The sequence below is a fragment of the Takifugu rubripes genome, chromosome 12 (genome assembly GCF_901000725.2).
Source record: "Takifugu rubripes chromosome 12, fTakRub1.2, whole genome shotgun sequence".
Taxonomy (NCBI): domain Eukaryota; kingdom Metazoa; phylum Chordata; class Actinopteri; order Tetraodontiformes; family Tetraodontidae; genus Takifugu; species Takifugu rubripes.
The window spans coordinates 11,313,719-11,339,780 of record NC_042296.1 but is presented as its reverse complement, the minus strand read 5'-3'; the positions used below and the strand labels follow the sequence as shown (position 1 = coordinate 11,339,780).

At 47.5% G+C, this 26,062-nt stretch overlaps 1 long non-coding RNA gene across 3 annotated transcripts; it reads right to left on the bottom strand.

Annotated features, from left to right (window-relative positions):
• Nucleotides 1-810: 810 nt before the first annotated feature.
• On the bottom strand, nt 811-10,999 carry LOC115251767 (uncharacterized). Of its 3 annotated transcripts, XR_003890280.1 has the most exons (20): nt 10,219-10,999; nt 8,364-8,470; nt 7,113-7,621; nt 6,823-6,921; nt 6,184-6,263; nt 4,474-4,535; nt 4,163-4,380; nt 4,008-4,071; nt 3,699-3,915; nt 3,546-3,609; nt 3,391-3,454; nt 3,235-3,298; nt 3,080-3,143; nt 2,935-2,987; nt 2,780-2,843; nt 2,469-2,688; nt 2,316-2,379; nt 2,161-2,224; nt 1,600-2,069; nt 811-1,426 (listed from the first exon to the last, which is right to left on the bottom strand). It is a non-coding gene; the product is annotated as an uncharacterized lncRNA (long non-coding RNA). The 3 variants fall into 3 exon arrangements; XR_003890282.1 differs by lacking the exon at nt 2,161-2,224; XR_003890281.1 differs by lacking the exon at nt 2,316-2,379.
• Between the last annotated feature and the right edge of the window lie 15,063 nt (nt 11,000-26,062).

Sequence of the window (26,062 nt, the reverse complement as noted above, 5' to 3'; positions counted from 1 at the left end):
AAGGTCGCCACATTTTCATTTGAAAGAAAAGCAGGAAGCTTCCAGCATGAATGCCAACGGTTCAAAGAGCTGCGGGGAAGGTGCGCTCGCACGCCTGCGCACACACGCGCACACACACACACACATTATGTCATCCGATTTAAACAAACACGAGGCCTCATGGGCCCTTACAAGACCGTGTTCGTGGTTACCGAGGCCACCAGTTGCCATCCACACACACACACACACATATGCTATAGCATCCATGAGATACTCCTGCTTGTTGTGCCCCACACACACACACACACACACACACACACACACACACACACACACACATATGCTATAGCATCCATGAGATACTCCTGCTTGTTGTGCCACACACACACACACACACACACACATGCTGTAGCATCCATGAGATACTCCTGCTTGTTGTGCCACACACACACGCACACACACACACACAGGGACACACACAGCCCCGTGCTGCCTCTGTTTCACCAGCATGTAATGCGTACAGCCACACAGGAGAAGCCTTGTGTGCAAGGGGTCGTAACAACTGCGGCAGTAGCTGTATGGTGACCTTTCACCCCTGACAGCATGGGAAAGTGGATGCACTCAGCTGTTAGGACCCCAGTGGGGGCCGGTTCCCCCTCGGTACTAGTCAAATGGTGATTGGGCATCAATGGGAAGAGACCCAGAATGCTCAGCAAGGAATGCTGTAAATGCACAAGTACACATAACAAGAAGATCTGCATAATTTATGCACGCACACGCACACACATAAACATGAAGTCAGTGTTGAACACACACACACAACGTTACATCTCTGTGGTACTGATGAGTTTATGCACATTTATGCAAATACATTCAATCAATCAATCTTTATATAGCGTCTGTTACAATTGTTTGTAGGTGCTTAACAGAATCCCAGGGCCTGACCCCCCAACAAGCAACTGTGGCAAGGAAAAACTCCCCTTTAACAGGAAGAAACCTTGAGCAGGACCAGGCTCGTGTAGGGGGACCCTCCTGCTGATGGCCGGCTGATTTAAGATTCTCTTCTTGAAAAGTACAAAGATCTGCTTTTAATTCCACCATCAGGTTCACTCGAGCACCCAAACGCGCACACAAAGACTGCACAGGTTTTTCAGACCCTTTAAGACTAAGACCAAAAAATATTTTTGCCCACGGCTTCTGGTTCTCACAGTCTCCAGTCTCTGTAGGAATGCTAAGTATCCAGGAGCCCCCCCCGGCGGAGCAGCCGATGGTAAGGACGGTGATTTAAGGCAGCCCTGGTTGTTCCCATGTCACACACTCTGAAAGAGGGTACGTGGAGGCGCGATATATTATGTGACAAGCCCGTGGAGATGTCGCTCCTCATCACCTCACACACAGTTCTTGCCAGCCCGTCACCAAGGGTAGTTCAAGTCCATTTCAGGGGTTCCTACCAAACAGAATGCTATGGGTTAGTGTTCTGTACAGAGCAGGATAGAACCGATGAGCTACCTGAACCTGGCACGGAGGCTTCAGAGTTTTAAAAATGCACATAAACATTAGGCTATAAATCCACTCTGCTGTGTATGAAATCAATGGATTTGGACACACACACATTCTCACCAGGCTGGTTGGAACAGGTCACCGAACACACCCTCCTTCGATCCTCAGACAGCTGGGACCTACAGACTCACAGATGCACAGGCGAGGCCGGTAAGGAGCGGAGGGGGCGTGCACATGCGCGCGCATGTGTGACCCTGTCACCGATCCACATGTCAATACGAGCTCCGCGGGTCTGTGTGTGCGCGTGCTGCGGTGTGTGCAGGGATCGGCAGCTGAGCGTGATTAATATTTCACAGCTAACAAATGGTCACACGGGCAGCTCTGTCTGTGTGCGTCTGTGTGCGTCTGTGGGAGTGTGTGTGTTGACCTATGAAGGTGGATTATAATGTCTGACACTTGAGCCAATTCAAAAGTGAATTTCAACAAATACAATTAGTGAATTAAATTTTTGAATAGTTTTGTTGAGCTGTCGCTGTGCGCGCTGCAGTCGTGCAGCTGTCTCTTCTCTCTCGCTCATCTAGCTTATAAAACTGAAATGAAAAATTAAAAATGAATAAAATAACGTAAAAAATATCTATAAATAAGGCAAAAAAACTTGCTAGAAGAACACAGTCGTGATACCGTTGTGCTGCCGTCGTGATGTCGTTGTGCTATGCCTTCTCTCTGGCTTATGTAGCTTATAAAACTGAAATTAAAAATTAAAAATGAATAAAATAACGGAAAAATATCTATAAATAAAGGCAAAAAAACTTGCTAGAATAACACAGTCGTGATACCGTTGTGCTGCCGTCGTGATGTCGTTGTGCCGTCTCTTCTCTCTGGCTTATCTACCTTATAAAACTGAAATTAAAAATCAAAAATGAATAAAATAACGTAAAAATATCTATAAATAAGGCAAAAAACAGTTGCTAGAATAACACTCGTGATACCGTTGTGCTGCCGTTGTGCCGTCTCTTCTCTCTGCCTTATCTAGCTTATAAAACTGAAATGAAAAATCAAAAATTAAAAGAATAACATCAAATAAAAATATGAATAAGGCAAAAAAAGTTGCGAGAACAAGTTAATAATAATAATATTAATAGTTGCTGTCGCCGTGCAGCCGTCGTGATGTCCTTGTGCTGTCTCTTCTCTCTAGCTTAGCTTATAAAACTGAAATCAAAAATCAAAAATGAATAAAATAACGTAAAAAACTGATATAAATAAGGCAAAAAAACTTGCTAGAATAACAAAGTCGTGATACCGTTGTGCTGCCGTCGTGATGTCGTTGTGCTATGCCTTCTCTCTGGCTTATCTACCTTATAAAACTGAAATGAAAAATCAAAAATGAATAGAATAACAAAAGAAAATATATAAATAAGGCAAAAAAAAGTTACTAGAATAACACAGTCGTGATACCGTTGTGCTGCCGTTGTGCCGTCTCTTCTCTCTGGCTTATGTAGCTTATAAAACTGAAATGAAAAATTAAAAATGAATAAAATAACGTAACAAATTTATATAAATAAGGCAAAAAACATTTGCTAGAATAACAAAGTCGTGATACCGTTGTGCTGCCGTCGTGATGTCGTTGTGCTATGCCTTCTCTCTGGCTTATGTAGCGTATAAAACTGAAATTAAAAATTAAAAATGAATAGAATAACGTAAAAAATATCTATAAATAAGGCAAAAAAACTTGCTAGAATAACACAGTCGTGATACCGTTGTGCTGCCATCGTGCTGCTGTCGTGCCATCTCTTCTCTCTGGCTTATGTAGCTTATAAAACTGAAATGAAAAATCAAAAATGAATAAAATAACGTAAAAAATTTATATAAATAAGGCAAAAAACATTTGCTAGAATAACAAAGTCGTGATACCGTTGTGCTGCCGTCGTGATGTCGTTGTGCTATGCCTTCTCTCTGGCTTATGTAGCTTATAAAACTGAAATTAAAAATTAAAAATGAATAAAATAACGGAAAAATATCTATAAATAAAGGCAAAAAGACTTGCTAGAATAACACAGTCGTGATACCGTTGTGCTGCCGTCGTGATGTCGTTGTGCTATGCCTTCTCTCTGGCTTATGTAGCTTATAAAACTGAAATGAAAAATCAAAAATGAATAAAATAACGTAAAAATATCTATAAATAAGGCAAAAAACAGTTGCTAGAATAACACTCGTGATACCGTTGTGCTGCCGTTGTGCCGTCTCTTCTCTCTGCCTTATCTAGCTTATAAAACTGAAATGAAAAATCAAAAATTAAAAGAATAACATCAAATAAAAATATGAATAAGGCAAAAAAAGTTGCGAGAATAAGTTAATAATAATATTAATAGTTGCTGTCGCCGTGCAGCCGTCGTGATGTCCTTGTGCTGTCTCTTCTCTCTAGCTTAGCTTATAAAACTGAAATCAAAAATCAAAAATGAATAAAATAACGTAAAAAAATTGATATAAATAAGGCAAAAAAACTTGCTAGAATAACACAGTTGTGATACCGTTGTGCTGCCGTCGTGATGTCGTTGTGCTATGCCTTCTCTCTGGCTTATCTACCTTATAAAACTGAAATGAAAAATCAAAAATGAATAGAATAACAAAAGAAAATATATAAATAAGGCAAAAAAAAGTTACTAGAATAACACAGTCGTGATACCGTTGTGCTGCCGTTGTGCCGTCTCTTCTCTCTGCCTTATCTAGCTTATAAAACTGAAATGAAAAATTCAAAGAATAACATCAAATAAAAATATGAATAAGGCAAAAAAAAGTTGTGAGAATAAGTTAATAATAATATTATTAATAGTTGCTGTCGCCGTGCTGCCGTCGTGATGTCGTTGTGCTATGCCTTCTCTCTGGCTTATGTAGCTTATAAAACTGAAATTCAAAATTCAAAATGAATAAAATAACGTAAAAAATATATATATAAATAAGGCAAAAAAACTTGCTAGAATAACACAGTCGTGATACCGTCGTGCTGCCGTCGTGCTGCCGTTGTGCCGTCTCTTCTCTGGTTTATGTAGCTTTTAAAACTGAAATGAAAAATGGATAGAATAACATCAAATAAAAATATAAATAAGGCAAAAAAAAGTTTTTAGAATAAGTCAGTCGTGATGCTGTTGTGATGCAGTTTTGTGTTGCTTTTTTTACGCGTACTCGTATCATTTAACGCCTCCTGTTCCTGTTGACATGTGCTGCTCCTACATGGGCCAGAACACCCTGTATTATCAAAGAGCAAGATCCCAACCTGGCAACCTTTGGGCCAGATGTGTTGAAAGTCTGCTTTAAATGTTTTTAGAACATTAAAGCCTCTTTTCTAATCTGGAGCAGGGCGTCGCATGTTTGGGACAGCTGATAAATGAACGCCAGAGTTAATACAGTTATCTTTGTGCTGTTGCACACATCAAAATCCCAAATCTTTATCCCATGTGAAAGTTCTCCCTGGTGGCAATAGCTTTGATGGGGCCTTTGATGTGAAGGAGTCCCGGCAATAATGGCGATGATGGCGACTGATAAGAACCGGCTGAACGGCATCGGGGATCAGAAGCGCCGAATGGAGGCCAAACTGGATGCGGCCCCGGGCTGTTTGATAATTAAAGGGAGGGGTTGGAACACTGGTGATAAGGACAAGTGGCAATTGTGTGTCGAAGGGTGTACACTTCCAGTGAACCGGCGTTTGTTTGGGGTTGGTGCGTGTGCGTTAAGAGACAGAGATGTCAAAGTTCGTAGCAGGTGGTGAAATGTTACCAAAGCTGTCGATCCGATTAGGCCGGATCCGGAAAAGGAAGGAGAAGTGACGCGTAGAGACAGAGGAGCTTTAACTGCCAACATGCGACAAACGCGCAGTAGCTTCAAGGTATTGAGGCGGGTGTTTGTGGGCTTTAACCTGAGGTTTTTTCCTCATTTAACAGGAAGTGAGTTGGATGATGGAAAACATTCATTTAGAGTCACAAGACTCCAAATTACAGTAAAAAGGATAAAAATCAGGGACAAAATAGATGAAAGAGAAGAAACGTGGAAGATCTTTGAACCAAAACAACAGCGATGCTGCATGAAGACTGTGTGTGTGTGTGCGCGCGCGTGTGTGTGTGTGTGAGAAAGAGAGAGAGGCTATTGGCATAAACTAGAGCTGGCAGAGCGGAATCAATTACTGACCAGCGAGGATTTTCCCACAAGCTTCAACCGGTGGGAAAACAGGAGCTCCTCCACATGCGTCTGTCCGTGCCTGTGTGTGAGTGTGTGTGTGTGTGTGTGTGTGTGTGTGAGTGTGTGTGTGACAGATACAGAGAGAAAACTTGTGTCTGAGCATGTTCAGATGTGTGTGCACGTGTTTATGAGTACTCTCAATGGGTGCAAGTGTTAGTGATTACTGCGTGTGTGCATGTTTGTGTGTGTGTGGGTGGGTGCCAAAGTCCACATTCTACAAGCAAAGTGAGGACATTTTGGATTGTTTGAAGGTTAAGGCTTGGTTTTAAGGTTGGGGTTAGAAGGGTTTTGGTCAGAGTGGGTGGGGGTCAGTTGGGATGGTTGGGGTTTGGGTCAGGAGCTGGAGAACGCATTAGTTCTATGAAAGCCCTCACAAAGATAGGAAGACAAGGATGTGTGTGGGTGTGTGGCCTTCAGGTTCTGTCAGAGAAAGATTTTAACAATATAACAAGCAGGAAGTCTCACCAGACCCACCTGAATATTTAACTGGTGTAGTGTCTCCCTCCCTGTGAGCTGGTCTCCATGGTCATATCTTCACCTCCTCGGGGCAGAACCTGGCACGGGACGGCAGGTTTCACATTATTGTTCTATCTGTGGTTCTAGAATGTTGCATGTGTGTGTTGTTCTTTCATTGGTCTAATTGTTCTGTTCAGTTCTGGACTCTATAGAGGTGCTGCTGCGCTACACTGCCGCAGGAAGCGGTGGAAGGCAGGATAACATTGGCCTGGATTCAGGGCTTGGCGGCCCAGGGGATACTGCCTCTAAAATCCAATCAAGCAGACATCTCGACTCTTGTCATTGTTGGGTGTTACAGCAACGCCGCCTCGGTGACTAGACAGAACCGAGCGAGAGCGAGAGCGAGAGCGAGAGAGAGAGAGAGAGAGAGAGAGATCCCTAAACTCTTCATCCAGAACAACACACTCATGCACACGTTGTGGTTGTTACACACAGAACAGGAATTCACACATTTAAATGACAGGAAATGAAACGTTACGTGGACACAGACAAGATGAAATCTTATGGTTTGTTCTTCACCTCCCCCCCGTTTAGATTCCTTGTCGTTTGTTCCTCTTCTGTGTATATTTATTGAGCCAGAACAATCAGCAGTCTGACCTTATCACGAGCTCGCACCTTCAGCTGGACAACAGCGGCCACTAGTGGCGATTTGAGGAAGTGTTGTTGTTTCCCAGACGTTCAGCGATAAAAGATCCACTTTAAATGACAAGGCGCGTAATATTAGTGTCAATTAAACTGGAAGCAAATAATTTAATTTTAAATAAGAGTGATAGTTTAGACCAGAATGAACTGGGACCAGTATTATGAGATGGTATCGTTTGTATTACAAAAAAACATACAGGGCATTTTTGCCTTCTTATTTTTGAACGATTATCTGATAATCTCACCTGCTCGGGCCACGTCCGAGTATACACGCAGTGTGTGGTGCTGCCATGTTTGCTGTGTTTGGACGTGGTCTCGGGGGCTCCCTCCCTCTTTATTTCCTCACTTTCTTTCTTTGGACACAGCAGGCCAAAGAAAGCTTCACACTCTCTCCGGTCGGCCGCCCCAGACGGAGCTGCGCAGGAACACCTCTAACAGCCACATTCCTTCGACTCGGACAAACAAAATTCGCTCAAGGATGATCGTTAGCAGCGAGCATTTGCTGTGGGTTTGTGTTAAACACCGGAGGTGCTAAATTTACCAAAGGAGAAATATATCACATTTTGGATGAATGATTAGTGGAGGATTTATACTGATGATTATAGTCTCTAAGAGCAGCTTCCTCTCCACTATTATTCCTGCTTTTACGAACTCAGAAAGTATTGGATAGGACACTTGTTGCCGTGACGTCAGCATGTTTGTGTGTGTTTTTGACTCACGGTTGTTTCTTACGATTTTGGCATCTCGCTGTTTCCTGAAATGAACAAATGTCAGCACTCTTTTAGCTCATGGAAGGAAAATGATGCCATGTTTCACCACCTGAGAAGACACACACTCACACACACCGACACTACTTACTGGTGTGTGTGGGCATGTTTATTTGTGTGTGGTGTGTGCGTGTGTGTGTGTGCTTTTGTCAAGCTCCCGGCGCTGACACAGTAAACTGATATGAGGGGTTCTGAGCGCTCTCTCTTACACGCACACACACACACACACACACACACACACACACACACACACACACACACACACACACACACACACACACACTCTACAGAGGGAGAAGAGAGCACTGGAGGAGCCACACTCACACGGAGATTGAGTTACAGCTGAATTAGATCTGAACTGTGGGAACCACCACCTTCTTTTAAACACACACACACACGCGCACACACACACACACACACACAGAGGTGTTGTCACTTGTTGTCATTGCTTGACACCAATGCGACACACGCTGCAGTGATATATATGTGTACACAATGTTGGCACGAGCAAGACCACACTAAGGCACGCACATGCGCGTTCACACACACACACACACACACACACACACACACACACGCTAATCATAAACCGCCACATATAGACACGGACTGTCCCTCACAGTCAAACACACACACACCGCACAGCGTCAGAAACACTGATGCTCCAGCATGAGAGCGCGTCTGTTCCTGTGTGATGCGCCTGTGTTCAAACAGACCGAGTCATCTTACCTGGCTCGCAAACAGAATGTGCGCGTGCGCCACAGCACACGTGTGTTAATCTCGTTAGCTCTGGGTGGGGGTGGGGGGGGTTGGCGGCGGCCCTAAATTAGGCAACTCTGGAGGAGAAAGGAGAAAGACCATCAAAGCACATGCCGGGAGACCCTTCACGTCTTCATTTTTGTTTTCACATGGTAATGCAGGTGTGTGTGTGTGTGTGTGTGTGTGTGTGTGTGCGTGTGTGTGTGTGAAAGAGGGGGGTGAGACGAGTGTGTTGGAACATTTGCTGTAAATAATAGTGAGAGTGGAATGCCACAACACTGCGCCAGCCTGGGCAACAAGCAGAGAGGAGCCCAACAGTCGAGGCGCCCCTCGGTCCCCAAAGGGCAGTTTTCAAGCTGGTGGGGGGCAACCCACAACCCGCTAGGGGGCCCCAGCATTATGACAGGGGGCCGTGGAGCTCCTGCAAACAGTGTTTCCACTGTCAAGTTACGGCAGATGGTACTAATTTTAGTACCAACCACCGAGGAGGGTGGTTTGAAAATAAACAATACACAAACAATCTGCAGCACAATAAAAAATAATTTTATCTCCTAAAGAGGGCACTGCAAAAAAAAAAGTTCAGGAACCACGGCTAGAGAGAATTGTAAAAATGGCTAACAGCCCGGGGGTAATTAAACAAGGCTGGGGACAAGGACCAGGACAAGGACCAGGACCAGGACAAGGACCAGGACAAGGACCAGGACCAGGTACCACCCTAAAGGTGGCAGCAAATGCACAATTCTGTCTGTGGTATCACAATTGCCCTTCTGGATTTTACAAAGAATTATGGAAGACAACATTAAGAGACACATGAAGACATGTGGGAGTAAAAGAGACAGCAAAAAAGAAAAATGCTGTGAGATGTTTTGTCTCGTTGCCAAGGATGTTCTTCCACATCCCAAAACAGCTGTTTTTCCAAGCAAACAATCAAATACAGCCACAGAACCAAGACCTCATCCAGGCGAGGGAACGCACGTACGAAGCACGTCGAAACCTACAAATTTTCCTTTTTTCCATTTAAAAATTTGATTCACATTTTTCAAACATGAGTTCTACTGACCTGCATTTTTAAGAGGGCCATTTAACCCCAACCACACCACCACTTCAGTATTTTAATCTGATTTTAAGCTTTGATCGGCCCATTGAGGCTTTGATTTTGTAAAAGTAAAGGATTCGAAAGATAAACTAACTGTACTTCGTTGAAAAAAAGCGCCCCCAGAATCCATTAAATCCTTTACGAGTAGTCTAAAAAGTGGATGGTTTGACCTGAAGTTTCCCTAAAACACCATGGAGGCGGGGCTAGTTCCTATTCCGCAGCCCCCCACTAGAGGGCAGCTGTGCTGTTTTTGTATCATTGAGGTGAAATTAAATTTGGTCAAACAGACCCCACCAGTCACGTCTGAAACCCAATAAAACTGATTCCTGAGCAAATATTTGTTTCCCCTCAACATTTTATCTTCCACTTTTCGCGTAAATCTCGTGGCCTTTCTTTCCAGGCAGGACGGCGGGAAAGATAAGTGCTGCACGGATGCTGAGTGTGAATGTGGCCCACGTGGAGCGACATTAAGCCGCCCTGCTGGGAACACTTTTGACACGAGAGCTCCATTTGTCCGATCGCCGGCGCCGACCCGGTCGCAGCGGGTTTCACCGGAGATAATAGTGATCTGAGGATAATCTTCTCCATTAATGTTTGCTCTCCGTTTGACCCCTGCGTGCCTCACGATGAAGAGAACAGCACTCTCTGTCTACCTCACACACACACACACACACACACACACACACACACACACACGCACGCACACACACACACACACACACACATTACCTGTCTTTCTTCCTGATTTTTGATGCCCAACCCACAATGACACCAGAAACACCAAGGGAGGGAAAAGGAACAGCAAACAAACTCTCCACAGGCCCGGGGCTCCGGTTTCAGCCTTCCGTCCGCCTGTGGCTGGGGGGCCATGGGAACACAGAGTGCCAAGGGCCTCTGTGTCAATAAGGAGCAGCAGTTCAACACAATGGGGGCCTGCCTGCAGACAACACCGCTGACAGACACCCACACAAAGGAGCCTGTGAATGGGACGGAGGCCCGCGCACGCCCTCGCACGCACGTGAACGAACGAACGAACAAACACACACACACACGTGCATCCGCAGGAAAGAATAGAGCAGTGTGTGGTTACCCACAGAGATGATGTTTGAGGGATGCTCACTCTGAACTACAGCAAACTACTGCAGTTATATAATGATGATGATGGAAAAATGAACTGTCATACGTTACCTGTACGTTAGAGAGAAACCATCTAGAGCAACGATGTGATGCACCTCCTCCAGAGCCTCCCGGGTCAGCAGCAGGTTCCTCTGGAGCCACTACCACCCTGCAGATGACCCTATTGGGGTGTGTTTCCCCATGAGGTCGCTGTCCTTTGCAGCCACAACTAGCGGCTAGACGTCTGCTAGCTTGTTGATGACCCTTGGCCCTCTCACTCCTGCCGCCACCCTGCTGTCAGGTATTTAAGGTGCTTGGACTCACCTGCTTGTTCCTCCTACAGTACGGTACATTCCGCAATCCGTCCCTAAGACCTTTAGGACCAAACGCTTCGTGTGGGAATGGCCAGGGCTAAGGCCAGGACTAAGGCCAGGACCAAGGCCAGAACTAAGGCTAGGACTAAGGCCAGGACTAAGGCCAGGACCAAGGCCAGGACTAAGGCCAGGACCAAGGCCAGAACTAAGGCTAGGACTAAGGCCAGGACTAAGGCCAGGAATAAGGCCAGGACTAAGGCCAGTACAAGATGGAAAGGAAAGGAGTCTTTATTTGATTTACCAGATATCATTAACTGAGTTAATTCAGTCCATCTTTGTTTAGATAGCGTCTGGTATAATATCTCTACAAACCTGGGCCTGAGCCCTAAACCACCAACAGTCGTGAAGAAAAACTCCCTTTTAACAGGAAGAAACCCTGAGCAGGTCCAGGCTCAAGGGGGGGGGGGGCGATTGCAGCCAAGAGCTAAACTGCAGTTATAGAATGATGATGATGGGAAAATGAACTGTCATACGTTACCTCTACGTTAGAGAGAAACCATCTAGAGCAACGATGTGATGCACCTCCTCCAGAGCCTCCCGGGTCAGCAGCAGGTTCCTCTGGAGCCACCACCACCCTGCAGCTGACCCTATTGGGGTGTGTTTCCCTGTTAAGGTGCTTGGACTCACCTGCTTGTTCCTCCTACAGTACGGTACATTCCGTAATCAGTCCCTGAGACCTTTAGGAACAAACGCTTCGTGTGGGAATGGCCAGGACAAAAACCATGACTAAGGCCAGGACCAGGGCCAGGACCAAGGCCAGGACTAAGGCCAGGACCAAGGCCAGAACTAAGGCTAGGACTAAGGCCAGGACTAAGGCCAGTACCAAGGCCAGGACCAAGGCCAGCACTAAGGCCAGGACCAAGGCCAGGACTAAGGCTAGGACCAAGGCCAGGACTAAGGCCAAGACTAAGGCCAGAACTAAGGCTAGGACCAAGGCCAGGACTAAGGCTAGGACTAAGGCCAGGACCAAGGCCAGGACTAAGGCCAGGACCAAGGCCAGGACTAAGGCCAGGACCAAGGCCAGAACTAAGGCTAGGACCAAGGCCAGGACTAAGGCCAGGAATAAGGCCAGGACTAAGGCCAGTACAAGATGGAAAGGAAAGGAGTCTTTACTTGATTTACCAGATATCATTAACTGAGTTAATTCAGTCCATCTTTGTTTAGATAGCGTCTGGTATAATATCTCTACAAACCTGGGCCTGAGCCCTAAACCACCAACAGTGGTGAAGAAAAACTCCCTTTTAACAGGAAGAAACCTTGAGCAGGTCCAGGCTCAAGGGGAGGGAGGGGGGGGGGGGGGGGGGGGGCGACAGCAGCCAAGAGCTAAACTGCAGTTATATAATGATGATGATGGAAAAATGAACTGTCATACGTTACCTCTACATTAGAGAGAAACCATCTAGAGCAACGATGTGATGCACCTCCTCCAGAGCCTCCCGGGTCAGCAGCAGGTTCCTCTGGAGCCACCACCACCCTGCAGCTGACCCTATTGGGGTGTGTTTCCCTGTTAAGGTGCTTGGACTTACCTGCTTGTTCCTCCTACAGTACGGTACATTCCGTAATCCGTCCCTGAGACCTTTAGGAACAAACGCTTCGTCTCGGGTCAGGAAATAGAGGCAGGTGATTTAGTATTTACTGAAATAAGAAAGGGGGCATTTTTAGGGAAACCTGTTCGATTGATTGTTATTTTGCAGTTTGTCTACCTCACTGGGTTTGTACATTACAATACATTAATCCACTATAAAGCTTTGACGTGCACTTTTGGCCTTTCATCATTTAGCAAAAGCAAAGTCTTTAAAATACTAGTTTTTACCTTTATTGTGGTGGGAATAACAAAGCAACCTACATTAATAAGAAGGTTTGATGGCTTTAACATATTTTAGAAAAATAAAAGCTTTAAGTGGGAATTGCCAGGACTAAGGCCAGGACCAAGGCCAGGACCAAGGCCAGAACTAAGGCCAGGACCAAGGTCAGGACTAAGGCCAGGACCAAGGCCAGGACTAAGGCCAGGACTAAGGCTATGACTAAGGCCAGGACCAAGGCCAGGACTAAGGCCAGGACTAAGGCCAGGACCAAGGCCAGAACTAAGGCTAGGACCAAGGCCAGGACTAAGGCCAGGAATAAGGCCAGTACAAGATGGAAAGGAAAGGAGTCTTTACTTGATTTACCAGATATCATTAACTGAGTTAATTCAGTCCATCTTTGTTTAGATAGCATCTGGTATAATATCTCTACAAACCTGGGCCTGAGCCCTAAACCACCAACAGTGGTGAAGAAAAACTCCCTTTTAACAGGAAGAAACCTTGAGCAGGTCCAGGCTCAGGGGGCTGGAGGGAAGGGGGGTGTCGATTGCAGCCAAGAGCTAAACTGCAGTTATATAATGATGATGATGGAAAAATGAACTGTCATACGTTACCTCTACGTTAGAGAGAAACCATCTAGAGCAACGATGTGATGCACCTCCTCCAGAGCCTCCCGGGTCAGCAGCAGGTTCCTCTGGAGCCACCACCACCCTGCAGCTGACCCTATTGGGGTGTGTTTCCCTGTTAAGGTGCTTGGACTCACCTGCTTGTTCCTCCTACAGTACAGTACATTCCGTAATCAGTCCCTGAGACCTTTAGGACCAAACGCTTCGTGTGGGAATGGCCAGGACAAAAGCCATGACTAAGGCCAGGACCAGGGCCAGGACCAAGGCCAGGACTAAGGCCAGGACCAAGGCCAGAACTAAGGCTAGGACTAAGGCCAGGACTAAGGCCAGGACTAAGGCCAGTACCAAGGCCAGGACCAAGGCCAGCACTAAGGCCAGGACCAAGGCCAGGACTAAGGCCAAGACTAAGGCCAGAACTAAGGCTAGGACCAAGGCCAGGACTAAGGCTAGGACTAAGGCCAGGACCAAGGCCAGGACTAAGGCCAGGACCAAGGCCAGGACTAAGGCCAGGACCAAGGCCAGAACTAAGGCTAGGACCAAGGCCAGGACTAAGGCCAAGACTAAGGCCAGAACTAAGGCTAGGACCAAGGCCAGGACTAAGGCTAGGACTAAGGCCAGGACCAAGGCCAGGACTAAGGCCAGGACCAAGGCCAGGACTAAGGCCAGGACCAAGGCCAGAACTAAGGCTAGGACCAAGGCCAGGACTAAGGCCAGGAATAAGGCCAGGACTAAGGCCAGTACAAGATGGAAAGGAAAGGAGTCTTTACTTGATTTACCAGATATCATTAACTGAGTTAATTCAGTCCATCTTTGTTTAGATAGCGTCTGGTATAATATCTCTACAAACCTGGGCCTGAGCCCTAAACCACCAACAGTGGTGAAGAAAAACTCCCTTTTAACAGGAAGAAACCTTGAGCAGGTCCAGGCTCAAGGGGAGGGGGGGGGGGGGGGGGCGACAGCAGCCAAGAGCTAAACTGCAGTTATATAATGATGATGATGGAAAAATGAACTGTCATACGTTACCTCTACGTTAGAGAGAAACCATCTAGAGCAACGATGTGATGCACCTCCTCCAGAGCCTCCCGGGTCAGCAGCAGGTTCCTCTGGAGCCACCACCACCCTGCAGCTGACCCTATTGGGGTGTGTTTCCCTGTTAAGGTGCTTGGACTCGCCTGCTTGTTCCTCCTACAGTACAGTACATTCCGTAATCAGTCCCTGAGACCTTTAGGACCAAACGCTTCGTGTGGGAATGGCCAGGACAAAAGCCATGACTAAGGCCAGGACCAGGGCCAGGACCAAGGCCAGGACCAAGGCCAGCACTAAGGCCAGGACCAAGGCCAGGACCAAGGCCAGGACTAAGGCCAAGACTAAGGCCAGAACTAAGGCTAGGACCAAGGCCAGGACTAAGGCTAGGACTAAGGCCAGGACCAAGGCCAGGACTAAGGCCAGGATCAAGGCCAGGCCTAAGGCCAGGACCAAGGCCAGAACTAAGGCTAGGACCAAGGCCAGGACTAAGGCCAGGAATAAGGCCAGGACTAAGGCCAGGACCAAGGCCAGGACTAAGGCCAGGACCAAGGCCAGAACTAAGGCTAGGACCAAGGCCAGGACTAAGGCCAGGAATAAGGCCAGGACTAAGGCCAGTACAAGATGGAAAGGAAAGGAGTCTTTACTTGATTTACCAGATATCATTAACTGAGTTAATTCAGTCCATCTTTGTTTAGATAGCGTCTGGTATAATATCTCTACAAACCTGGGCCTGAGCCCTAAACCACCAACAGTGGTGAAGAAAAACTCCCTTTTAACAGGAAGAAACCTTGAGCAGGTCCAGGCTCAAGGGGAGGGAGGGGGGGGGGGGGGGGGCAACAGCAGCCAAGAGCTAAACTGCAGTTATATAATGATGATGATGGAAAAATGAACTGTCATACGTTACCTCTACGTTAGAGAGAAACCATCTAGAGCAACGATGTGATGCACCTCCTCCAGAGCCTCCCGGGTCAGCAGCAGGTTCCTCTGGAGCCACCACCACCCTGCAGCTGACCCTATTGGGGTGTGTTTCCCTGTTAAGGTGCTTGGACTTACCTGCTTGTTCCTCCTACAGTACGGTACATTCCGTAATCCGTCCCTGAGACCTTTAGGAACAAACGCTTCGTCTCGGGTCAGGAAATAGAGGCAGGTGATTTAGTATTTACTGAAATAAGAAAGGGGGCATTTTTAGGGAAACCTGTTCGATTGATTGTTATTTTGCAGTTTGTCTACCTCACTGGGTTTGTACATTACAATACATTAATCCACTATAAAGCTTTGACGTGCACTTTTGGCCTTTCATCATTTAGCAAAAGCAAAGTCTTTAAAATACTAGTTTTTACCTTTATTGTGGTGGGAATAACAAAGCAACCTACATTAATAAGAAGGTTTGATGGAACATATTTTAGAAAAATAAAAGCTTTAAGTGGGAATTGCCAGGACTAAGGCCAGGACCAAGGCCAGGACCAAGGCCAGAACTAAGGCCAGGACCAAGGTCAGGACTAAGGCCAGGACCAAGGCCAGGACTAAGGCCAGGACTAAGGCTATGACTAAGGCCAGGACCAAGGCCAGGACTAAGGCCAGGACTAAGGCCAGGACCAAGGCCAGAACTAAGGCTAGGACCAAGGCCAGGACTAAGGCCAGGAATAAGGCCAGTACAAGATGGAAAGGAAAGGAGTCTTTACTTGATTTACCAGATATCATTAACTGAGTTAATTCAGTCCATCTTTGTTTAGATAGCATCTGGTATAATATCTCTACAAACCTGGGCCTGAGCCCTAAACCACCAACAGTGGTGAAGAAAAAACTCCCTTTTAACAGGAAGAAACCTTGAGCAGGTCCAGGCTCAGGGGGCTGGAGGGAAGGGGGGTGTCGATTGCAGCCAAGAGCTAAACTGCAGTTATATAATGATGATGATGGAAAAATGAACTGTCATACGTTACCTCTACGTTAGAGAGAAACCATCTAGAGCAACGATGTGATGCACCTCCTCCAGAGCCTCCCGGGTCAGCAGCAGGTTCCTCTGGAGCCACCACCACCCTGCAGCTGACCCTATTGGGGTGTGTTTCCCTGTTAAGGTGCTTGGACTCACCTGCTTGTTCCTCCTACAGTACAGTACATTCCGTAATCAGTCCCTGAGACCTTTAGGAACAAACGCTTCGTGTGGGAATGGCCAGGACAAAAACCATGACTAAGGCCAGGACCAGGGCCAGGACCAAGGCCAGGACTAAGGCCAGGACCAAGGCCAGAACTAAGGCTAGGACTAAGGCCAGGACTAAGGCCAGTACCAAGGCCAGGACCAAGGCCAGCACTAAGGCCAGGACCAAGGCCAGGACTAAGGCTAGGACCAAGGCCAGGACTAAGGCCAAGACTAAGGCCAGAACTAAGGCTAGGACCAAGGCCAGGACTAAGGCTAGGACTAAGGCCAGGACCAAGGCCAGGACTAAGGCCAGGACCAAGGCCAGGACTAAGGCCAGGACCAAGGCCAGAACTAAGGCTAGGACCAAGGCCAGGACTAAGGCCAGGAATAAGGCCAGGACTAAGGCCAGTACAAGATGGAAAGGAAAGGAGTCTTTACTTGATTTACCAGATATCATTAACTGAGTTAATTCAGTCCATCTTTGTTTAGATAGCGTCTGGTATAATATCTCTACAAACCTGGGCCTGAGCCCTAAACCACCAACAGTGGTGAAGAAAAACTCCCTTTTAACAGGAAGAAACCTTGAGCAGGTCCAGGCTCAAGGGGAGGGAGGGGGGGGGGGGGGCGACAGCAGCCAAGAGCTAAACTGCAGTTATATAATGATGATGATGGAAAAATGAACTGTCATACGTTACCTCTACGTTAGAGAGAAACCATCTAGAGCAACGATGTGATGCACCTCCTCCAGAGCCTCCCGGGTCAGCAGCAGGTTCCTCTGGAGCCACCACCACCCTGCAGCTGACCCTATTGGGGTGTGTTTCCCTGTTAAGGTGCTTGGACTCACCTGCTTGTTCCTCCTACAGTACAGTACATTCCGTAATCAGTCACTGAGACCTTTAGGACCAAACGCTTTGTGTGGGAATGGCCAGGACAAAAGCCATGACTAAGGCCAGGACCAGGGCCAGGACCAAGGCCAGGACTAAGGCCAGGACCAAGGCCAGAACTAAGGCTAGGACTAAGGCCAGGACTAAGGCCAGGACTAAGGCCAGTACCAAGGCCAGGACCAAGGCCAGCACTAAGGCCAGGACCAAGGCCAGGACTAAGGCCAAGACTAAGGCCAGAACTAAGGCTAGGACCAAGGCCAGGACTAAGGCTAGGACTAAGGCCAGGACCAAGGCCAGGACTAAGGCCAGGACCAAGGCCAGGACTAAGGCCAGGACCAAGGCCAGAACTAAGGCTAGGACCAAGGCCAGGACTAAGGCCAAGACTAAGGCCAGAACTAAGGCTAGGACCAAGGCCAGGACTAAGGCTAGGACTAAGGCCAGGACCAAGGCCAGGACTAAGGCCAGGACCAAGGCCAGGCCTAAGGCCAGGACCAAGGCCAGAACTAAGGCTAGGACCAAGGCCAGGACTAAGGCCAGGAATAAGGCCAGGACTAAGGCCAGGACCAAGGCCAGGACTAAGGCCAGGACCAAGGCCAGAACTAAGGCTAGGACCAAGGCCAGGACTAAGGCCAGGAATAAGGCCAGGACTAAGGCCAGTACAAGATGGAAAGGAAAGGAGTCTTTACTTGATTTACCAGATATCATTAACTGAGTTAATTCAGTCCATCTTTGTTTAGATAGCGTCTGGTATAATATCTCTACAAACCTGGGCCTGAGCCCTAAACCACCAACAGTGGTGAAGAAAAACTCCCTTTTAACAGGAAGAAACCTTGAGCAGGTCCAGGCTCAAGGGGAGGGAGGGGGGGGGGCGACAGCAGCCAAGAGCTAAACTGCAGTTATATAATGATGATGATGGAAAAATGAACTGTCATACGTTACCTCTACGTTAGAGAGAAACCATCTAGAGCAACGATGTGATGCACCTCCTCCAGAGCCTCCCGGGTCAGCAGCAGGTTCCTCTGGAGCCACCACCACCCTGCAGCTGACCCTATTGGGGTGTGTTTCCCTGTTAAGGTGCTTGGACTTACCTGCTTGTTCCTCCTACAGTACGGTACATTCCGTAATCCGTCCCTGAGACCTTTAGGAACAAACGCTTCGTCTCGGGTCAGGAAATAGAGGCAGGTGATTTAGTATTTACTGAAATAAGAAAGGGGGCATTTTTAGGGAAACCTGTTCGATTGATTGTTATTTTGCAGTTTGTCTACCTCACTGGGTTTGTACATTACAATACATTAATCCACTATAAAGCTTTGACGTGCACTTTTGGCCTTTCATCATTTAGCAAAAGCAAAGTCTTTAAAATACTAGTTTTTACCTTTATTGTGGTGGGAATAACAAAGCAACCTACATTAATAAGAAGGTTTGATGGCTTTAACATATTTTAGAAAAATAAAAGCTTTAAGTGGGAATTGCCAGGACTAAGGCCAGGACCAAGGCCAGGACCAAGGCCAGAACTAAGGCCAGGACCAAGGTCAGGACTAAGGCCAGGACCAAGGCCAGGACTAAGGCCAGGACTAAGGCTATGACTAAGGCCAGGACCAAGGCCAGGACTAAGGCCAGGACTAAGGCCAGGACCAAGGCCAGAACTAAGGCTAGGACCAAGGCCAGGACTAAGGCCAGGAATAAGGCCAGTACAAGATGGAAAGGAAAGGAGTCTTTACTTGATTTACCAGATATCATTAACTGAGTTAATTCAGTCCATCTTTGTTTAGATAGCATCTGGTATAATATCTCTACAAACCTGGGCCTGAGCCCTAAACCACCAACAGTGGTGAAGAAAACTCCCTTTTAACAGGAAGAAACCTTGAGCAGGTCCAGGCTCAGGGGGCTGGAGGGAAGGGGGGTGTCGATTGCAGCCAAGAGCTAAACTGCAGTTATATAATGATGATGATGGAAAAATGAACTGTCATACGTTACCTCTACGTTAGAGAGAAACCATCTAGAGCAACGATGTGATGCACCTCCTCCAGAGCCTCCCGGGTCAGCAGCAGGTTCCTCTGGAGCCACCACCACCCTGCAGCTGACCCTATTGGGGTGTGTTTCCCTGTTAAGGTGCTTGGACTCACCTGCTTGTTCCTCCTACAGTACAGTACATTCCGTAATCAGTCCCTGAGACCTTTAGGACCAAACGCTTCGTGTGGGAATGGCCAGGACAAAAGCCATGACTAAGGCCAGGACCAGGGCCAGGACCAAGGCCAGGACCAAGGCCAGCACTAAGGCCAGGACCAAGGCCAGGACCAAGGCCAGTACTAAGGCCAAGACTAAGGCCAGAACTAAGGCTAGGACCAAGGCCAGGACTAAGGCTAGGACTAAGGCCAGGACCAAGGCCAGGACTAAGGCCAGGACCAAGGCCAGGACTAAGGCCAGGACCAAGGCCAGAACTAAGGCTAGGACCAAGGCCAGGACTAAGGCCAGGAATAAGGCCAGGACTAAGGCCAGGACCAAGGCCAGGACTAAGGCCAGGACCAAGGCCAGAACTAAGGCTAGGACCAAGGCCAGGACTAAGGCCAGGAATAAGGCCAGGACTAAGGCCAGTACAAGATGGAAAGGAAAGGAGTCTTTACTTGATTTACCAGATATCATTAACTGAGTTAATTCAGTCCATCTTTGTTTAGATAGCGTCTGGTATAATATCTCTACAAACCTGGGCCTGAGCCCTAAACCACCAACAGTGGTGAAGAAAAACTCCCTTTTAACAGGAAGAAACCTTGAGCAGGTCCAGGCTCAAGGGGAGGGAGGGGGGGGGGGGCGACAGCAGCCAAGAGCTAAACTGCAGTTATATAATGATGATGATGGAAAAATGAACTGTCATACGTTACCTCTACGTTAGAGAGAAACCATCTAGAGCAACGATGTGATGCACCTCCTCCAGAGCCTCCCGGGTCAGCAGCAGGTTCCTCTGGAGCCACCACCACCCTGCAGCTGACCCTATTGGGGTGTGTTTCCCTGTTAAGGTGCTTGGACTTACCTGCTTGTTCCTCCTACAGTACGGTACATTCCGTAATCCGTCCCTGAGACCTTTAGGAACAAACGCTTCGTCTCGGGTCAGGAAATAGAGGCAGGTGATTTAGTATTTACTGAAATAAGAAAGGGGGCATTTTTAGGGAAACCTGTTCGATTGATTGTTATTTTGCAGTTTGTCTACCTCACTGGGTTTGTACATTACAATACATTAATCCACTATAAAGCTTTGACGTGCACTTTTGGCCTTTCATCATTTAGCAAAAGCAAAGTCTTTAAAATACTAGTTTTTACCTTTATTGTGGTGGGAATAACAAAGCAACCTACATTAATAAGAAGGTTTGATGGCTTTAACATATTTTAGAAAAATAAAAGCTTTAAGTGGGAATTGCCAGGACTAAGGCCAGGACCAAGGCCAGGACCAAGGCCAGAACTAAGGCCAGGACCAAGGTCAGGACTAAGGCCAGGACCAAGGCCAGGACTAAGGCCAGGACTAAGGCTATGACTAAGGCCAGGACCAAGGCCAGGACTAAGGCCAGGACTAAGGCCAGGACCAAGGCCAGAACTAAGGCTAGGACCAAGGCCAGGACTAAGGCCAGGAATAAGGCCAGTACAAGATGGAAAGGAAAGGAGTCTTTACTTGATTTACCAGATATCATTAACTGAGTTAATTCAGTCCATCTTTGTTTAGATAGCATCTGGTATAATATCTCTACAAACCTGGGCCTGAGCCCTAAACCACCAACAGTGGTGAAGAAAAACTCCCTTTTAACAGGAAGAAACCTTGAGCAGGTCCAGGCTCAGGGGGCTGGAGGGAAGGGGGGTGTCGATTGCAGCCAAGAGCTAAACTGCAGTTATATAATGATGATGATGGAAAAATGAACTGTCATACGTTACCTCTACGTTAGAGAGAAACCATCTAGAGCAACGATGTGATGCACCTCCTCCAGAGCCTCCCGGGTCAGCAGCAGGTTCCTCTGGAGCCACCACCACCCTGCAGCTGACCCTATTGGGGTGTGTTTCCCTGTTAAGGTGCTTGGACTCACCTGCTTGTTCCTCCTACAGTACAGTACATTCCGTAATCAGTCCCTGAGACCTTTAGGACCAAACGCTTCGTGTGGGAATGGCCAGGACAAAAGCCATGACTAAGGCCAGGACCAGGGCCAGGACCAAGGCCAGGACTAAGGCCAGGACCAAGGCCAGAACTAAGGCTAGGACTAAGGCCAGGACTAAGGCCAGGACTAAGGCCAGGACTAAGGCCAGTACCAAGGCCAGGACCAAGGCCAGCACTAAGGCCAGGACCAAGGCCAGGACCAAGGCCAGGACTAAGGCCAAGACTAAGGCCAGAACTAAGGCTAGGACCAAGGCCAGGACTAAGGCTAGGACTAAGGCCAGGACCAAGGCCAGGACTAAGGCCAGGACCAAGGCCAGGACTAAGGCCAGGACCAAGGCCAGAACTAAGGCTAGGACCAAGGCCAGGACTAAGGCCAGGAATAAGGCCAGGACTAAGGCCAGGACCAAGGCCAGGACTAAGGCCAGGACCAAGGCCAGAACTAAGGCTAGGACCAAGGCCAGGACTAAGGCCAGGAATAAGGCCAGGACTAAGGCCAGTACAAGATGGAAAGGAAAGGAGTCTTTACTTGATTTACCAGATATCATTAACTGAGTTAATTCAGTCCATCTTTGTTTAGATAGCGTCTGGTATAATATCTCTACAAACCTGGGCCTGAGCCCTAAACCACCAACAGTGGTGAAGAAAAACTCCCTTTTAACAGGAAGAAACCTTGAGCAGGTCCAGGCTCAAGGGGAGGGAGGGGGGGGGGGCGACAGCAGCCAAGAGCTAAACTGCAGTTATATAATGATGATGATGGAAAAATGAACTGTCATACGTTACCTCTACGTTAGAGAGAAACCATCTAGAGCAACGATGTGATGCACCTCCTCCAGAGCCTCCCGGGTCAGCAGCAGGTTCCTCTGGAGCCACCACCACCCTGCAGCTGACCCTATTGGGGTGTGTTTCCCTGTTAAGGTGCTTGGACTTACCTGCTTGTTCCTCCTACAGTACGGTACATTCCGTAATCCGTCCCTGAGACCTTTAGGAACAAACGCTTCGTCTCGGGTCAGGAAATAGAGGCAGGTGATTTAGTATTTACTGAAATAAGAAAGGGGGCATTTTTAGGGAAACCTGTTCGATTGATTGTTATTTTGCAGTTTGTCTACCTCACTGGGTTTGTACATTACAATACATTAATCCACTATAAAGCTTTGACGTGCACTTTTGGCCTTTCATCATTTAGCAAAAGCAAAGTCTTTAAAATACTAGTTTTTACCTTTATTGTGGTGGGAATAACAAAGCAACCTACATTAATAAGAAGGTTTGATGGCTTTAACATATTTTAGAAAAATAAAAGCTTTAAGTGGGAATTGCCAGGACTAAGGCCAGGACCAAGGCCAGGACCAAGGCCAGAACTAAGGCCAGGACCAAGGTCAGGACTAAGGCCAGGACCAAGGCCAGGACTAAGGCCAGGACTAAGGCTATGACTAAGGCCAGGACCAAGGCCAGGACTAAGGCCAGGACTAAGGCCAGGACCAAGGCCAGAACTAAGGCTAGGACCAAGGCCAGGACTAAGGCCAGGAATAAGGCCAGTACAAGATGGAAAGGAAAGGAGTCTTTACTTGATTTACCAGATATCATTAACTGAGTTAATTCAGTCCATCTTTGTTTAGATAGCATCTGGTATAATATCTCTACAAACCTGGGCCTGAGCCCTAAACCACCAACAGTGGTGAAGAAAAACTCCCTTTTAACAGGAAGAAACCTTGAGCAGGTCCAGGCTCAGGGGGCTGGAGGGAAGGGGGGTGTCGATTGCAGCCAAGAGCTAAACTGCAGTTATATAATGATGATGATGGAAAAATGAACTGTCATACGTTACCTCTACGTTAGAGAGAAACCATCTAGAGCAACGATGTGATGCACCTCCTCCAGAGCCTCCCGGGTCAGCAGCAGGTTCCTCTGGAGCCACCACCACCCTGCAGCTGACCCTATTGGGGTGTGTTTCCCTGTTAAGGTGCTTGGACTCACCTGCTTGTTCCTCCTACAGTACAGTACATTCCGTAATCAGTCCCTGAGACCTTTAGGACCAAACGCTTCGTGTGGGAATGGCCAGGACAAAAGCCATGACTAAGGCCAGGACCAGGGCCAGGACCAAGGCCAGGACTAAGGCCAGGACCAAGGCCAGAACTAAGGCTAGGACTAAGGCCAGGACTAAGGCCAGTACCAAGGCCAGGACCAAGGCCAGCACTAAGGCCAGGACCAAGGCCAGGACTAAGGCCAAGACTAAGGCCAGAACTAAGGCTAGGACCAAGGCCAGGACTAAGGCTAGGACTAAGGCCAGGACCAAGGCCAGGACTAAGGCCAGGACCAAGGCCAGGACTAAGGCCAGGACCAAGGCCAGAACTAAGGCTAGGACCAAGGCCAGGACTAAGGCCAGGAATAAGGCCAGGACTAAGGCCAGGACCAAGGCCAGGACTAAGGCCAGGACCAAGGCCAGAACTAAGGCTAGGACCAAGGCCAGGACTAAGGCCAGGAATAAGGCCAGGACTAAGGCCAGTACAAGATGGAAAGGAAAGGAGTCTTTACTTGATTTACCAGATATCATTAACTGAGTTAATTCAGTCCATCTTTGTTTAGATAGCGTCTGGTATAATATCTCTACAAACCTGGGCCTGAGCCCTAAACCACCAACAGTGGTGAAGAAAAACTCCCTTTTAACAGGAAGAAACCTTGAGCAGGTCCAGGCTCAAGGGGAGGGAGGGGGGGGGGGGGGGGGGGGGGGGGGGGCGACAGCAGCCAAGATAAATAATATAAACTGCAGTTATATAATGATGATGATGGAAAAATGAACTGTCATACGTTACCTCTACGTTAGAGAGAAACCATCTAGAGCAATGATGTGATGCACCTCCTCCAGAGCCTCCCGGGTCAGCAGCAGGTTCCTCTGGAGCCACCACCACCCTGCAGCTGACCCTATTGGGGTGTGTTTCCCTGTTAAGGTGCTTGGACTTACCTGCTTGTTCCTCCTACAGTACGGTACATTCCGTAATCCGTCCCTGAGACCTTTAGGAACAAACGCTTCGTCTCGGGTCAGGAAATAGAGGCAGGTGATTTAGTATTTACTGAAATAAGAAAGGGGGCATTTTTAGGGAAACCTGTTCGATTGATTGTTATTTTGCAGTTTGTCTACCTCACTGGGTTTGTACATTACAATACATTAATCCACTATAAAGCTTTGACGTGCACTTTTGGCCTTTCATCATTTAGCAAAAGCAAAGTCTTTAAAATACTAGTTTTTACCTTTATTGTGGTGGGAATAACAAAGCAACCTACATTAATAAGAAGGTTTGATGGCTTTAACATATTTTAGAAAAATAAAAGCTTTAAGTGGGAATTGCCAGGACTAAGGCCAGGACCAAGGCCAGGACCAAGGCCAGAACTAAGGCCAGGACCAAGGTCAGGACTAAGGCCAGGACCAAGGCCAGGACTAAGGCCAGGACTAAGGCTATGACTAAGGCCAGGACCAAGGCCAGGACTAAGGCCAGGACTAAGGCCAGGACCAAGGCCAGAACTAAGGCTAGGACCAAGGCCAGGACTAAGGCCAGGACTAAGGCCAGGACCAAGGCCAGAACTAAGGCTAGGACCAAGGCCAGGACTAAGGCCAGGACTAAGGCCAGTACAAGATGGAAAGGAAAGGAGTCTTTACTTGATTTACCAGATATCATTAACTGAGTTAATTCAGTCCATCTTTGTTTAGATAGCGTCTGGTATAATATCTCTACAAACCTGGGCCTGAGCCCTAAACCACCAACAGTGGTGAAGAAAAACTCCCTTTTAACAGGAAGAAACCTTGAGCAGGTCCAGGCTCAAGGGGAGGGAGGGGGGGGGCGACAGCAGCCAAGAGCTAAACTGCAGTTATATAATGATGATGATGGAAAAATGAACTGTCATACGTTACCTCTACGTTAGAGAGAAACCATCTAGAGCAACGATGTGATGCACCTCCTCCAGAGCCTCCCGGGTCAGCAGCAGGTTCCTCTGGAGCCACCACCACCCTGCAGCTGACCCTATTGGGGTGTGTTTCCCTGTTAAGGTGCTTGGACTCACCTGCTTGTTCCTCCTACAGTACGGTACATTCCGTAATCCGTCCCTGAGACCTTTAGGAACAAACGCTTCGTCTCGGGTCAGGAAATAGAGGCAGTTGATTTAGTATTTACTGAAATAAGAAAGGGGGCATTTTTAGGGAAACCTGTTCGATTGATTGTTATTATGTAGTTTGTCTACCTCACTGGGTTTGTACATTACAATACATTAATCCACTATAAAGCTTTGACGTGCACTTTTGGCCTTTCATCATTTAGCAAAAGCAAAGTCTTTAAAATACTAGTTTTTACCTTTATTGTGGTGGGAATAACAAAGCAACCTACATTAATAAGGTTTGATGGTTTTAACATATTGTAGAAAAATAAAAGCTTTAAGTGGGAATGGAGCAAGGTGATGGGTTACACATACTCCTTGATGGTAACCAGTACC